Source organism: Tyto alba, unplaced genomic scaffold (assembly GCF_018691265.1).
Source record: "Tyto alba isolate M040663 unplaced genomic scaffold, T.alba_DEE_v4.0 Super-Scaffold_1, whole genome shotgun sequence".
NCBI classification, from domain to species: Eukaryota; Metazoa; Chordata; class Aves; order Strigiformes; family Tytonidae; genus Tyto; species Tyto alba.
In genome coordinates, this window is record NW_024881261.1 from 12,091,230 (window position 1) to 12,107,987 (window position 16,758).

At 38.1% G+C, this 16,758-nt stretch overlaps 1 protein-coding gene across 5 annotated transcripts in view; it reads right to left on the bottom strand.

The window, feature by feature from the left end:
- ADD3 (adducin 3) overlaps nt 1-16,758 on the bottom strand; it is a 101,191-nt gene that overhangs the window by 39,267 nt on the left and 45,166 nt on the right. Inside the window, exon 1 of one of the 5 annotated variants that reach the window (XM_032988591.2) lies at nt 9,236-9,328. The exons of the other annotated variants lie outside the window; for them this stretch is intronic. The gene's annotated coding sequence lies outside the window, so the exon portion shown is untranslated. Of the gene's footprint in view, nt 1-9,235; nt 9,329-16,758 lie in introns of those variants that run through there. 5 annotated transcript variants of the gene reach the window in all.

Consider the following 16,758-nt stretch of genomic DNA (forward strand, 5'->3'; position numbering starts at 1 on the left):
AGAACTGCAGCTCAACGTCCTCCGTAACTTGTCATCAAGGAATGGGAGACCCAGCCAACAACTAATCTCAGTGGGAACATTTGTAACTGGACACTTGAAAAGATGAAATCGGGCCAGGCCTTCGATCATAAAGTCTTCAGGACAAATTGTATCTTTATTTCTATTATGCACCACACCCTGCACAATTCCCCCCAGTTTATCTTGGGATCTCTGAATCACTCTACTATAAATTTTAAATAAGGAGCAATAACAAGTCACATTAATACACCACTATCAGCTTGACCATGCCAAAATAAGTCAGCTAGCTTCTCAAAAAAGGAATTTTAACATTTTACTGACCTGCACATACATTCTCACTTTAAACAGAAAACAGTATTTCAAAAAAGCTGATTTATAATAGTTATATTCAAGGACTAAGAATGTTTTAAATAAAAAAACACAGTTGCGTATATTGATTTCACCTATGAAGAACAGGCACAGTGGGAATCTTATGGCTGTCTTAAGGATTTTAATTGTAATTTAAAAATAGTAATTTTAGGGATCAGTGAAAGTGTGAGACAAATGATGCCAGCCAAGCCCAGGCCTGACTGTGCAGCAGGCACATTGACTCTGATTGGCTATGAGATGCATAGAGAAAAACCTAGGCATCTTGAGAAAAAAGCTACACATTTACCCCAGTAAATGCTCCAAAAAAGCAAGCTACAAATTGAGGTGTAGTGGGAAGGCTCTATTAGTAGGACTTTAACAGTTTATGTCAGCCATGGGATTGCACAGGGGACAAAAACCTGTAAATCAGCATTCCCAAATTATGCTGACAGTGTTTTTTCTCACTTCATTCAGTCTCCAAAGGATCTTGCTTTTTTTCTCCATTACTGAAATTAGTTTTGCCTTAACATATGAGACATTTTTTCTTCTCCTTTCTCCATTTGCAAACATGAATGCTAATGTATGTTAAAACATAACATGAAAAAAATTAACAAACTTGCAGAATTTGATTGATGTTATGGTCATATGCCTAGTATGTACAAAATTATCATCTTTAGAGGACTTAGGCATACCTTATGCTACAGTTTTTCATGTTTTACTGGCTGACTTGATGCAATCCTGCCCTTCCCAACTCCCAATTTCCAGCTCCTCACCTCTTAAAATGCCATCTCCAAGCTGTGCCAGCACACCTCTCTATGAAGCTAGGGTCTAAACTGGATACACAGAGAGATAAGGTTTTAAAATAATTTGGGGTAGGAGAGCAGGGGAAAGTATGGAGCAGAGAAGGCCCACATGGAAATTTAGGGTGCAGCTGGGCCCTCCTTGAAAGCTGAAAAGACAGCTACTTAGTAAGTTGTGTTCAAAGCATGTTGCTTTAATTATTCTTCCCATGGAATTCCCTAGGATTTATGGTGGTGCAGCAACACTCTGTATTTGCCCACATTGCTAATACTGTCTTCAGCTTGTTTCAAAATAATTTTAAAAATCCAACTAACTACCTAACTAGTAAATACAAAAAGTTTCATTTGCAGTCAAAATTTAACCTATATAAATAGGCACATTAATCTCAACTGACTTGACTTGCGCTTGACCTGCTTCTTGTCTCTGCCACCCTTTGCTCATGGTACTAGAAAAACAAATTGAATTTAGAGCCAAAGGTCTTCAACACCTTCGGGAATGGAAAATTACTCCACTGAATTTCAAGCAAGCCAGTCTGAAGTCAGGGGGTCATTTTGGACATAGCCACATAAGTGAACAGACAAGCAGATGTGCCCAGAGCAATAGCCAGCATGTCGCTGAACAAGTGCTAAAGATTTACTAAGAAAAGCTTTAGTAGGACACACAGTGAGGGGTATGGTGAGTCACCATTAAGCATGGTAGAAAGATTTTTTTTTTTTTTTTTAAAGTCAAAAGCATAATATATAAGCATTTCATAATTAGGTTACTATTATTTTTCAGTGCAAGCAAGCAATTATCTACTTTCATTATTCTCCTTCTCCATCATCACTCATAAGCACTGAAAGGCTGGATAAAATAAAAGGCACTCTGCAATAGACTACTACAGTATCACAGAGCATGGATGCATTCTGAGATGCTACACAAAATCCTGGAGACCTGCAAACATTTGTGATGGCTGTTTCTAGAATGCAAAACCAGCCTGACACTGAACACTTCGAGATTTAAACTGTCCTCTCTTTTGTCCTAAGCAGTTGAATGAAGCTTGAATATTTTCATGCCTGAAGAGGAGCCCATCCAATGTACCAGGGACAGAATTTCCTAGCAGCCAAGGTGGCACAAACACACACCATCCACCACAGACACCTTCAGACACTTACTTTCTACTAAAGCATTGTCATGCAAGAAAAGAAAGGCTTCTAATTGTTTCTCTTAGAGTGGAAACAAACCAGGCACTTGAATAAATTGCAGCACCAGCAACTCAGAAGTCCAGTTGCAAAGACCTCGGTTATAATTTCGAGGGCACATGCAGCCTTTGATCAGACACACATGCAACATGAAAGACTCTCTCTCAAGTCCTTCCCCAAACAATTCTTCCAGTTTTGACTCCTACTACTTTTTTGTTTGTAATTTCAAGAATACTCTGAAGCCAACAAATATATTAAATGGATCTGTCTCTTGGATAAAACAATTTTGAATGGAATGTATTATGAGAAAAAAATTTATAAAATAACACATAAGTTGGTTTATTTGAATTTCCAAAGCCCATTTGTAAACCTGGCCTGAAAGTGATATTTGCCTGCTTGCAAATAAAGCTGCTTATGTTTATACTGAATACAAGTACCAGACATGTCACCCACGGGCTGGAGTTGAGAGTCTGATTGTAGAGAGATGTGGGGGTAAATTTTTCTCTCAATTATATCATTATGAATCAAAAGTAACCAATTTAAAAATCAATTAGCAATTGCTGTAAAAATGACACTTTGAGCTTTGGTGATGCTAATTTTTGAATATTTGAATAACTCATAGAAATCATCCTCGGTAAACATGGTATTTCAGTTTATACCATAAGAAAATTACTGATGTTACAAAAAGATGTCTGAGGCTATACAGATTACATCTCATTGAGGAGTGAAAGTAAATCACATCTTTTTTATGGCTTTCAACTATGTTGCTCACTTACAGGTTGGGTGGTGGGTTTTTTTTGAGACATCTGTAAAAACCTAACACTGTTCAAGAAATTAATGTAAGAACATGTCAAAAATTACCACAAAACTTGATTAATAAAGTGCTGAATAATAGGTGATTAGATGCTTGCCAAAGGCTCATTCATGACAGCTCCCACAGACGTGCTGGAATGCTGCAGAGGACAACACTGACCCAAGACAGGCGGAGCTCTGCATTAGCCACAGTGGGGATGCAGATGAACCACATCTTTTCTGGAACTCCTAATTCAAAAAGGAAAAAAGAAACCTGCAAGACTAATCTGGTCTCAGAGGTTTCTGGAGGAGTAGCAGTGGATGCTGATTTCAGAGTTGGGCAGTATTTAGATATTAAAAAAAAAAAAAAAATTTATTTTTTAAAGATGCATTGTTCTAACTTGTTAGTTATTGCATTATTTTGGACAGGTAGATAGCTGGATTTCTCTTTTTTTATCTTAATTATGGAATGATGCTTCCACAGTATGCTCTGGAACAAGTATTTAAGATGGTATTTGTGGGTTGCTGTGGGGTTTCTGTTTTGTTCTTTTTAACTCTCTAGCAAATTTCTATGGGATTTTAATTTCTGCTTACCTCATCACTATTATGTTCTCTGTGATAAATTATCAAAACTGATCAGAGTTTGTACTGAAAAACAGTCAGAAAGAAGTGATGAAAACCACACAAAGTTTTGCGCTGTATGAACAGACCTCTTCTTGAGACTTCTGGCTTCAAACTCAGAAAGCTGTAACTCATAATGCAAAACACTCCTACCTGGTGCAGAACCCCTGCCCCTCATAGAGTGCAATTATACAATTATGCTATATGAAACATTAAAATAGATTTTTGTTATGTCTATGTTCACTTTCTTGTTATATTTCAAGTGTTTGTAATCAGGTGATATTGGACTAGAAGACTAGTGGTTTCTAGAAGACTAAGATGGAGGGAAATAATTCCAACTGGTTTATTTTTTTTGAAGTTATTTTTAACTGTCACATTCACGAGGCACTGGATACAAAGCTTTTAATAATTATACATCTGATATCTAAATAACAAAACATGAGAGAGAGAAAGCTAAATAAGTAAATAAACAAATCCGTCCCTTCCTGGCTCCTCCTGGCATGGTGCAAATTCAATAGCTATCCTAACCTAACTATGCCATTTTACCTTTCCATTCTGTATTAGAAACTATTACCCACAACAGTAACTATTAAAAGTCAGCTGTTTCATCTTTGTATGGGACATACACAAAAAGTAATTACTAAGTGCTGCTTCATGGATTGTGACAGCACAACTGTGAATGCTTTCAAAACTACGTTACTTGGAAATGCTATTAATGTCTCTAGGTTACTTACCTATATTAGATGGGAACATCTTATACATTTAAGAGGTTTTTGTACTTTTTGCAGTAGAACACAAAACACTTTGAAAATTTAAATTGTCTCTCGGTTCTGCAAACTTCATCACAAGTTTGATTAATTATATATACCTATGCTTTTACTTTTTTCAGTTATTGCTTTATATGTTCAGATAGAATGAGCAACTTTTATGTCTGTTCAACCTCAGCATCAAAATCCTACCAGATATCCACTTTTATAATGCTTAAGAGAATTATTTTTTACCAAGTTTGGCTGAAAGTAACCAATAGGTTCAAAAGTGAAGTAGCAGGAGTGAATACATGCACAGTGTGATCAGGTAAGATCTCATTTTCAATTAGTTCTACCTGAGCAATAAAAAGCACTCAACAGAATTGGAAATTGTACCAATAGGGGTAGAATAGCTTGAATTTTTTTCTTTCATGCCTTGTTCTTCCATTTCCAATTGCATCATTATCACGAACAAAAAGATAAATCAAGTAATGACATTTAAGTGATTTGAGGAAATAAAAACAAAAAACAAAAAACAACCAAACAAAAACCAAACAAGCAAAAAAGAAAACCAACAAACAAACAAACAAGAAAACCATATTTTCACTGTTATTCTTGCAGCTCATCTGATTTCTTCTGTAAAAACACAAGAAATGCTTGGTAAAGAAAAAAGAAAAAAAGAAAAAAGCCCAAAACAAAGCAAAAATCTGAGCTAATTGTTACACAGGCTCAGAGTATCAGTTAAAAAATATAGCTGCTCTGAAACATTTAAAAAGAATACAAAAGGGCCTCTACAATAGTATAACCTTTGCCTCTATCTGCTAGCATCACAGTTTACACGGTTTCCATGGAAACCCTCTGCAAACATATGAATGTTCTTGTTGCATTAGATGTCGAACAGAAAATCCTTTGTGGCAACTCTGGAGGGCCATGGCCAGTGCCAACCTCCCGGCGGAATAATGCCCTTCACTATGCCTTGCCCAGCAGGCTCATGACACACTCGCTCACATGGCACAGCTGATTCCCTCACTTGTTTTCACTCAACTGTTAAAAAAAAAAAAGAGGTGCACATCTTAACTTTTAAATATTTCTTCCTGCATGAAGCACCCTTCTTGCCACCCATCAAACTGATCCAAAGTCTCCAATACTGGATCCTCAGATGCACCCAAGAGCTGCAGAGTGAGGGCACTGACTGGGAGGCTTCCAGCAGGCTTCCAGTCAGGGCTCTGGGGAATACATTTACATAACGAGTAGAGAGCTACCCAGAAAGGGAATGCCACAATTCTTCATTATTACATATTTTGAGAAAATCACATTAAGAAAAATACGTAAATGTCTGAGGATGCAACAGGTACCCCAGTCCAGAAGAGAAAATTAGTTGCACCACCTTGTTGTTTCTCATCATGGAAAGATCAGCTGATCTACAAATAACTCGCATCCTGGGTGGGCTCCTCCTCCAGCAAGAGTCAGGAAAACTCTACCCTATCAGTCTTAAATGTCATCAAGAGGGCTGTTTTCTTTTGTGGCAGTTAAGGGTGTATGCGTGAGTGAAAACTGAGGGCCTAAGAAACTTGTTTCCATTTTACAAAGGAGGAGCTACTGTCAAACATCCGAAGGTTGCATCCCATCCGAGTTTCCTCAAAATGCATGTCCATTCTGCAGCTTTAAGTGTTCTACCAGTATTGAAATAAGTGTTTCTAGTAAAGTGACTTAGAAGTGCGCCTTTAAGACTAATGGCGCACATAGCTGGAGCACCCCTTGTTTGTAGATTGAAGTATTCCCTTATATCCTTATTTCTCTGAAACAACAAATTCCTAGTACAGCAAGTTTGACCCTAATTTTTGAGATATTAATGGCATAATTTATCTAATTGCTTACAGATGTGCACAGTCTCAGGAAGGACAGCAGCTCCAAATGCTGCATTCAAGATACAATCAGGTCTTCAGACTCTGCATGCAAGGTGAAAGCCTGTCTGTCCCGTTCCATGTAGAACTAGAGAGGCCTTTTTAATTGTGATTGGACACTTTACCTGCAATTCAGCCATTTCCAGCCACTCTTACTGCAAGAGTGACAAAAATCAATGATGTAATAATTTTGTCTGCTGCAGAATGAAGGAATACAGATTTTATACCAGGGAGGGAAAAAAACCCCAACCAACCAACCACAAACAAAACCAACCAAACAACACTTAGACATCACTCTCGATTTCTAAGTTTATTTCTGTCTCTCGGGGGGGGGGGGGGGGGGGGGGGGGGCAGCCCTGAGGGGAAGCCCTCCAGGCACTCTCATGGCCACTCTTGCCTCCTACCCATGACCAGCCCAGGACCCCATGCACTGGCCACCAAATTAACTCTGACAGTAACCAACCTCTCCTTTTAGCGTCACCTGCAGAGTGAAGTAAGGACAGGGTCAGCTATAGCTGGCACAGTTCTAATGCTTTAATAGCCTATTGTTCCCTTCCGCTAGGCAAGATAAAACACTGAAAGACGATGTTTCCTGAGGGGAAGTGAATTCCCGCTGTGTATTGGCCAAGGGCTTGGCTTCACGGGGGGCCAGCCCACCCCATGACTCAGGGGGGAGAGAGCGGGTTTGTTTTTGTTAGCAGGAGGTTTGCAGGAACATCTGCTCAGCGAAGAGGTGGTGCGGCTCTTGCCCATCTCCCCCTGTGGGCTCTTCCCCACAGATCTGTGCAAAACCGTTCTTACTCCCTCTGCACGTGGCTATCACTATAAAGGTACTACACTGACAGGCCCACGGCTAAAGTTTGGCTCCTACCTGATCAATATTTATGATCTGCTCCCTGCCTTAAATTGAAAATGTAAGGGTTGCTGCTGAGCTGCAGTAACTTTCCAGGGAGAGGGGAGCCACGGCATGGGCTCAGGGCAGAGCGGCCTGACAGCAGGGCTGTAGTACCCCCGTGTCACATCCACCAGGCTACAGGTAATAATGTTTGAGTACTGGGATGGGAGAAAGGACACAACAAACAAATTAATCCAACAATACAGAAAATAAGATCAAGAAGTCATTAATTTTATATTTTTACCACATTCTCTTGTCTAATAAAGAAGTGCAGTGAACGTCATTTATGTCCCGCTAATGAGACATCCGACTCCTCAGAACACGGCAATAATGAACGTGAGCTCTGTTTCCACCAAATCTACCAGAAAGATTTGCAAGGGTCTGCTTTCCCACTGACACAGACACATGACTCCCATTAGCCTTAATAAGGACAAGTGCATTTAGTGGGAGAGAAATTTCCCAAGCGCATAACTGAACTGTGGCATGCTGAAGACACAGCGTAGACTGCTAAGAGAACAGTCATCCCAAAACTACAGTGATACATTAAATTCTTTCATAATTTTCCCATTAATTTGTTCAATTTTTGTCATAGTTAGAACCTCCTTGCTTTAGGCCAGCAAAAATATTCAGAACTTCTTATGGCAGAATTACAGAAAAGCAAATCAGATAGTGGTGTGCTTAGATCCTATTCTTAGGCTGAAAAACATAACTTCAAATATGCACTTTCCTTTTTATCTTAATGCATTGTCCCTCCATACTATTCTTGACTCCACTGTATATAAATTCTTATTTCTGTAACAATGCAAATTTGTTGACAGGATGATAGGTTAAAGTTTATCTTTCAGGCTGCTTCCCTTGCACCCGTCAGAAAAATCCAGTTCTGTCAATTTATGTCCCTTTCAGTGCGAGGTGAGGAAATGGAGTGCCAGAATATGGAAACAGTGCAAAAAACCCTAATGCCAGAACTGAATATCTGACTCCTAGGCTAAGATCTGCATGCCCTCACAAAACTTTGAGATTAATACTGCATATCTCAAAACTGCATTTAAGAAAAATCTTAATTCCAGATGCTGAAAGCATGACTAAACTACCAAAAGTTAAAAGCTTCTCTCCACCTCAAACTTACATATTTTAAAGTATTTGGGTGCCTTGCCTTTTTTTTTAATTTCATAGGCAATTTAGAAATAGTTGGTCATGTGTTTATCAGAAGAAATCTGATGTAATCTGAGACATTCAATGCTATTATAGTATACATTAATGAAAGCTGCTTCATGCATTCTGCTATAGCTTTAAATGAGAATAGACTTCTCTATCATCTCCCACTGCAATGAATAATACAAGAGAATATCTCGTCTGCTACTACTCATACACATGATAAAAGTCCATTAGCACATATACTCACAGAAGTTAAACTACTTTGATACAGTAAACTGAGATAGGGAACTACAGTGCAACAATTGCTGTAACTGTGTGACCAGTGCTATGCTGCAGTTTAGAGCCAAGTGTTAAAATGTATTTTCCAAATTAAAATCAAGATTACCTACCTATTTGTGCTCAGCCATAAAACAAACAAAAAAACCCCTAACCTAGCCACAAAACAAAACCAAACATACTAGATTTTATTTCGTAGAGTTGAAATTAAAACCTTGAAGGCCAGTAGAACAAATCATGGTACTGCACCACAGCAGAATCAGCCCTGTGCCTGATATGGTTGCACTCACTTTACCTGCCAGCATGTAATAAAAACCCTGAGCCCAGTCCTACTGAGGCTGGCATTCTCCTTCACTTAACTAGAAGCAATATCTGATTATATATTCTTCAAGAAAAACATAATATGAAGAACAACTGAGGCAAACTGAGTAACCAATTTATGGATTACACAGATACTACACTGGAAAACCCCATTCAGACACAGAAATTTGAACTCACCAGTCATGTCACGACATTGATGATAAAAATCACACAAGTCTGAAATAGAAGACAATCATAATACAAGACAACTTTCTGCTGCGTCCATCCCCAACCGTTCTGCCAAATACACAACGGCAATAGGACAAAGCATCTTTATGACAGGAATAAAAGGCTCTTTAAATGCTCCTTTTATTTTTTTATTGAATGAACCCACTCTTACACAAAGTTCATGCAACGATGTCTCGAGCTTTAGTACTGCTAAACTGTGTATCTGATTAGTAAACTAAGGCTTGTAAATCACATGCAATCTGAAATATTTATTCATTGTATGTAATTCCTTCATGTAGCACATCAGGTGTTTGATTAAGACAATGAACTTAGTAGTATATTGAGATATGTAGTTATCAGGAAGACTAAAATCTTTTCAGTGTTTCACCATAAGTGACCAAACACTCCTCTGCTCCAAGTCACTGTCTGGCAAAACCCCAGGGAGTTAAGAACCAAAGCCACAGACTCCTCCCAGCTACAGTATTAGTATTTTGTGTGGTTGACTCTTCTCATAGAATTAGTAATCTTTACTAACAGTGTTCTTCCCTCCAAGGAAGCACACTGCACCACACCTCCAAATTGTTTTAGAAGTATGTATATACAGAGACCATAGTAGAAAAAGATATCATCAGATGTGGCGAGTCAAGAGAAATCTTGTCCTAAATATTTTTCAAATTTATTCATGAGAAAAGGGTGGAGAAAGAAACCACAGCTAAAAGATCCACAAACATGAACTCATTTACAGGTTTGCAAAGCAAATCACGCCACCAACCTGTCACGTAACCCATAGGAAAGTGCAGCTGCAGACTCTCTAGATCAAGATATTCACTGGTGGATGAAATTAAATTGCTCAGCTACTATATGCAGTTCTTAAAAACTGTTTTTGTTTGTTTGTTTGGTTGGTTGGTTTGTTTTTTGGTTGTTTTTTTTGTTTTGTTTTGTTTTTTTTTTTTTTTTTTTTTGCCACACTTAATCTCTCGGTCAGACAGGCACTAGATTAAAGTGAATTAGAAAATACCATGAAGCCAGAGCAGAGAGCAACCAGGTTCTAAACTTTAACAAGTTCTTGCATTACAGGGCAGTTAAGAGCACTGTTCTCATACATGTTTAGTGCCTTGAAATGGACACAGTTGGCTACTAGCCATAAAAACAACTGCAGCTCTACCACTTCTTAAATATTATTAATAGATACACCAGAGTACAAAATGCCCAACTGGATTGCCGATATTCAGACCTTTCTGTCAAAACACAAATTGACAAAAAGATTTTCTGGTAAAAACACCTCACAATGCTTTTACACTTTGGTTTTAAAGTACAGATCTGCTTTTTTTTTTTTTCCCTTCCCCCCAAACATCACCCACTCTTCCAAACAAATAAGTAATCCAATGTTGCACAGGAATTTTAATTGTTTCCATAACTTCTGTTACCTGCCAAAAAAGTACTTAGCATGACATATGCAGGACAGTGTGTGTATGATACATGTACATTTAAAATAAAATATTAACATACATATATATACACACACATATATACATATGTATGACATACGACTTACGTAATAGTTAACTTTTGTATAGCTATAAAAACTAGAAGCCTTTGAAAGCAATACTTGACTCTGGCTCAGATTTACAATTGAGTTACTAGAGCTGAACTTCCTGTGTGCCATGTGAGCCAGGCTTGATTTGGTGTCTTCTTGTGCACTATTAGCCGTGACAGATGCATGTTTGCAGCAGAAATCCCTTGCGTGAAGGGCCAAAAAGCTCGGACGCAATCTTTTGTATTTTCTACAAGTACAGTCACACAGATCTCTGCAAGTCTGGCTGATGTGGGTGCTGTGACTGACAGCCTGGCTGCTTTCAAGGGGTTGGATAACTTTTTATTCTCTTTTTTTAAAAAAGAAAAGACCCATCTCAATCTGTCAACCCTTCCTCACTCTGCACAGTACTTCTTACTACAAATAATGGCCCTGGTTTCAGTAGGACCTTTGAAATACTCATCTTGCGGTAGAAGTAATTGCACGACACAAGCTGGTTGGGACATTTTCAGCATTTTTGTACAATTTCATTTATTTAGTTATTAGGACCAGGTCTTAAAACAACAAAAACTGTCTCTAGCATTTGTTTAAATAAACAATCCATTCTTCATATCAGACTATTTATAAATATACAATATGCAATTACAGTGTATCAGTAAAATCTCTAGGATAGTTGTAGTTATTTTAGCAAAGAAGCTTATAGATGCTCCCCTGAGTAAACTGCATGGCAGTATAAACCTGCTAGCAGGGGAGGCGCAACCATTCCATAAAACAAAAGTGCATTTAGAACAGCTTAATAAACAAGGGGAAAAAATATCTGTGGGACTTACAGGGTGGAAGCTAACAAAAAATTATCTTCAACAATAGATACTATACATTTTTCCACTTTACAACTAAACCCAGCAAACTGCAGCTTCTAACACCATTAGTGCTCAGAATCTATTTTTGACAGCATTTTTTGATTTGTGATGGGTGGTTTGTTTTTGCATTGTTATGGACTGGGTGAAGCCTCGAGGCAGACACACAGCCCTGTTGATAACATGAACATTTTCCAACCCCGTGATAAATTTCCCATAACTCCTGGCCTGGAATGTGACTTTCAGCAACTTGACTGTTTCACATTTGGCTAAGGTAGCATCAGTCCATTTGATATAATCGCTCCAAGACTATAGATGGAAGACAGTAATTTTTAGAACACATTACTTTTTAATGCTTGACTTCAGATTCCTATTTTCAGAAAATAATGACTGTTTCTTTCAGAAAGCCAAATCTTCACTAACAGATTTTTTTCAAGCTGGAAATTCAAAGACAGAAATTACTTTTTGGAAGATGCAGTTGGAATTTGAATACCAACGTAAGCAGTGCTGGTTGTTACAGCTTAGGAGAAGTTTTATTTTGTATGCAAATCCTAATAAGCGTATATATTTCAGTACTTTTGCATCACCGTCACTGAGAAGGAAAGCATAAAAGACTTGTCTTTCACAGCTGCAAAGGAAATGACAAGAGAAGAAAAACATAGCCAGTGTATATCAGCAATTAATTCCATCCACAACTGCCCAGCTGTTTGCACATGGAAGAACCGGCCTGTTTCCTCTCGGAGCTTTTGCCACTGAAAGCTGATACGGCGCTTTCAGAGACGCAGGCTGTTGGTAACGCATTAGGAATGCGCACGAGATCACATGGAGCTGAGGAAGAAGAAATGAAATCCAGACCAGAGCACTGCCTATCTGTATTATGAGGATAAAGTTATCTGGGGGAGAGGGCGGTGGGAGGGGGGACGGGGAGCTGCTGGCAAAGCCAGGCTCAGCGTGCAGAATGGACCCAACTGTCACTTACTGGCAGAGACGAGGTGGGAAAAATCTCAGAAATCCACATGTCTAGAGGCTCTGCCAGGATGTTTTTACATTGGCTGATGCTAAACAGGTAGATCTGGGGGCACCTCATAAAAGCCATTACTTTTCATTGTAAAAGTGCTGATCCCAAGTAAATTGCTACAGACTTGGCTTCATCTATACTAGAGCAAGAGTTATTGACTACTTATTGGTATTTATTACTGTTAGTAAGTACTCTTACAGATACTTGCAGCCCTGAAGCTCCAGAACTTAAAAGCAGAAATTCAGCCCTTTAGAGTCTTTCCTATGAATAAAACCCCATCATGCCACACTTCGGATTTCAGGAAAGGCATAAAGAATATAAGAGGAGGATGCTATTGATAACATCTACAAACCACACCCTGTCAAGCACCTGAAAATTTCATCCTACTCCGGAATAAACTCACCAGGTTACACGCACAGCTCATCTTTTTCCTCTAACATATCTAAAAAACAAAAACAACATGTACTTTTTCCACCCTTAACCCAAGCCAGCCCCCATTTAAAAATTCCAAATTATCCATATGGATTCTTTTTTGCTAGGTAAAGCCACTCACACCAAGATTCTTCTAATATATATTACTGGCATTTTTTCCCTTCAGCTCGAACACCACCAGTTAAAAAGAGCTCCTTTGATCTTTTGTAACAGCAGGTCACCTTTTGATTTGCTGGACCACTCAACCAGGGGCAACATCTCAAACTACACAGGTATTCAGAAGAATAACACTAATAGGAAAATATTTGCACTTAATTTTCAAGAGCAGTACCTAAGGTAAGAATTAACTATTGAAGGGCTATTCCCTTCACAAAAAGGCATGCTGAAATACCATCTTGAATATTTTGCTGAATAAATTGGATCTGACAGAACTACAGGCTTGCAACCCAGTCTGTGGAAAGAAAAACACTCTGCAGAAATAAGACTGTGATACTGTGTCCATATAGTAATGAAACAAATATAAGAAAAGTATTCTTTTAGCAAACAAGATTGATGAAATGTTTAAACACTATCTTTTTAAATATGGATTTCAAGTTTAAACCTATGCTTCTGGAAGACTGGTATCATCTCTGAAACACCTACACAAGCGTTCAGTGTTATCACTGGGAAAATACAAAAGCAGAGGACCTCCAGTAATTTATATTTTCCCAAGGAAAAGTAAAGCCAAATCCTACAGTTCACTGGAAAGTATGAATTTGCATGAATGGCTTAAAACACCCTTCTCTCTTTACTCCCTTAGAACCAATGACTCAATAATAGGTAAACAGAAGAGGCACAACTTGCTTAAATCAGAAGTATAGCACACTTTAGACTACAAGTAAGCTCACTATATTGTTGCAAGAATAGTTCCACCACTGCTTGAAAGAAAGAACAGCACTCATCATATTCTTCCCATAATTTCACTTTTAGCTGCTCAACATCAGGCAAATCCATTGGGGGATGATTTCTCACATTGCTTACCGCCTGCCACAGCAAAACCTGACTTTCTCACATATTAGAACACAGAGAAAGTTTCTGCATGTGATCAATCCAGTTTTATGCTGGGTTAGAAGGCATGGGAGGAAGGAAGTGGAAGCAAGGACACACAGCAGAAGTTGCACTGAGAAATGCCAAGACCTCCAAGACACATGGGCCAGCTCTCCAAGACTGATAGTTCTTTCCACATGAAGTGCTGCAAGGCAAATAATATATATTACTTAATTAATATATTACTTATCCTAAATATTGGACAATACAAGGAAAAACTATACTTGAACAGCAAAACATCGAGAAGTTTTTAATCTAAAAATCCCATGATTAAAAGCTTTATTAGACCTACCTCAAAATCTAAGATATTTCAGCAAACTAGGGGATGGTAACAGTGCTGTAGCTGCTTTAAGAAATCATGTAGTTTAGATCCCAACAGATGCACAAAGGGCTCCAAGCCTGTGTACCACTCAGATCCCAAAATAGATTTATAGGTGAATAGTGGTGAGGTTAAGTGGTGTGCAGTGCTCAGATCTGCTACACAGCAAAGAATTTCACACTAAAAAAAATGCAAAAGGGGTTTAGAAAATCCCTAGTTTTCACATTCAGCCATAGCATGAGCAAGTTGCATTTACTCATGCTGACAAAGTCCCCACATGAATGAACAGGCAACATGTATCACATATGTTAGAATAATTACTGAAATATAGAAGATACTTGAAAGTTCCTAGAAATATTTACATTACATAATGGTTACGGATAAATAGCACCCATCTGAACTTGCAAGAGGAGTTCATACCTTATCACTAAATAATTTGTGAGTCACTTAGGATAATTTAAGTTTTTCTCTCTCCAGAATTTGCATCAGGAACAAAGTTGCTCAACGTCTAAAAGTTCCCAGTCTGAAAGGAAAATTACTAAGTCCTAAAGTAAGAGTTTTCATTTATCATTTATATTATGTGTGACCTCCTGAAACTTAACATCTTCATGTTCAACATTCGTGTTCATTAATTCATTAGGTCCTAGAGTGTGATTCTTTTTGCCTAACTTTAGATATTTACATAACAGTTGAATTCATTGTCTAATTAAAGTCTTCCTCTAGGATGAAGTGAGTCATTTTCTAGACTTTACTGGCTGCACTGTAGGCTTACAGTGATTACAAGAGGCACATAAGTCACAAGTAGACATCCATATTGCACACATATCAAGTTATGCAAGATGCATGCTGCTCTAAAACACTAGCCAGCTACAGGCAAGGCCAAGGAAACACAGGAGAAGAGATCACTTAGCTCATTTAAATACCAAGGGGAAAAAAAATGGCAAATGGTGAATTTAAAAACAAGAACCTACTCATTAAATTCTTGCAATTCACACAGCATGATGGGTAGTACGTTTTTCTTTGCATCTCACTAACTTCAGAGGCAAAGGGGTCTTTTACATTGAGACATACTAATTTTCTGCATTGCAGTACAACACAGTGTAAAATGAGTACCTAGCAGTACCAAGTAAATACCAAGATCTGGCAACAGTAGTGTGAGTGTAGACTAAAATATGTTGTGAGAAAATGTCACCAGGCACAAACAAGCTTTCAGAATAGCAAGTGCAGGAGCTGCTAACATAACAAACATTAAGTGAAAAATACATGTCTGATTCCTTAAAAAATATAAATTAAAAAAAAGTCAACATGGAAGAAATAGAGCAGGGCGAAAAGTGAGGGGAGGAAGAATGGTGGAAATGTAGTGGATTTAAATTTTATTGGGCTTGTGATTGAAATACAAGTTTACTTGAATAGGAAAATGTACATCCACGGAGACTACTATAAAGCAAACAAGTTTAAGAGAAAATGGTGTTTAACAAGTTCCGTGAAAGATTTTTAAAGCAACAACAATGCTTTCCCTCCCACTCCCAGTAAATGCTTGAAGCTAATGGACATCTCAAAGACTGTCTTCTGTATTTTATTACTGCTGTCAAGAAAGAAAAACGAGCCAGAAAGTTAGCAAATGTATTATACAACTCACATTTCTGAACATCAGCATGGTACTAAAGTCTTTACATTTCAATGTTAGCGTGACATGTAAATAAGCAAAGTACTCCTTTATACTACAAATCCTTTAACAGTCCATGCTGAAAGCTGAATTAAAGCAACAAACCCCTCACATCCATCAACCCACTACAAGCACCTTGCTATACCCACTGAAATAGAGTTTATTGCAGTGAAATGTATTGCACTGAAATATATTTGGTAAAAAACAATTTAAGCTCACCTCCTTATACGACAGCTGGATGACCTAGAGTTGAATTGGCATGATTCACGGCAAACATGCGACATTGTAAGTTATAGTGAAGATGAAAGAATTTCTGAATATTTTTCTAAATCATGCAAGTACCCACCTACAAACATATGCTTTCTTCCATATGATACAACGTGTGCAAAGTAACAGCGGTGCAGACTTGGTGTTTTATGCTTTAAAGAGAGCAGCATGAATTTATCTATAGTGTAACTCCACAAAGCCTGAAGGACAGATTTGGTCAAAGAAAATGTTTCTATAGAAGTAACCTGACCTCTCTGGTAACCTTTTGTCATTTTATGATTCCTTGGTACAAAAGTGGTGTATAGCTGACAGAT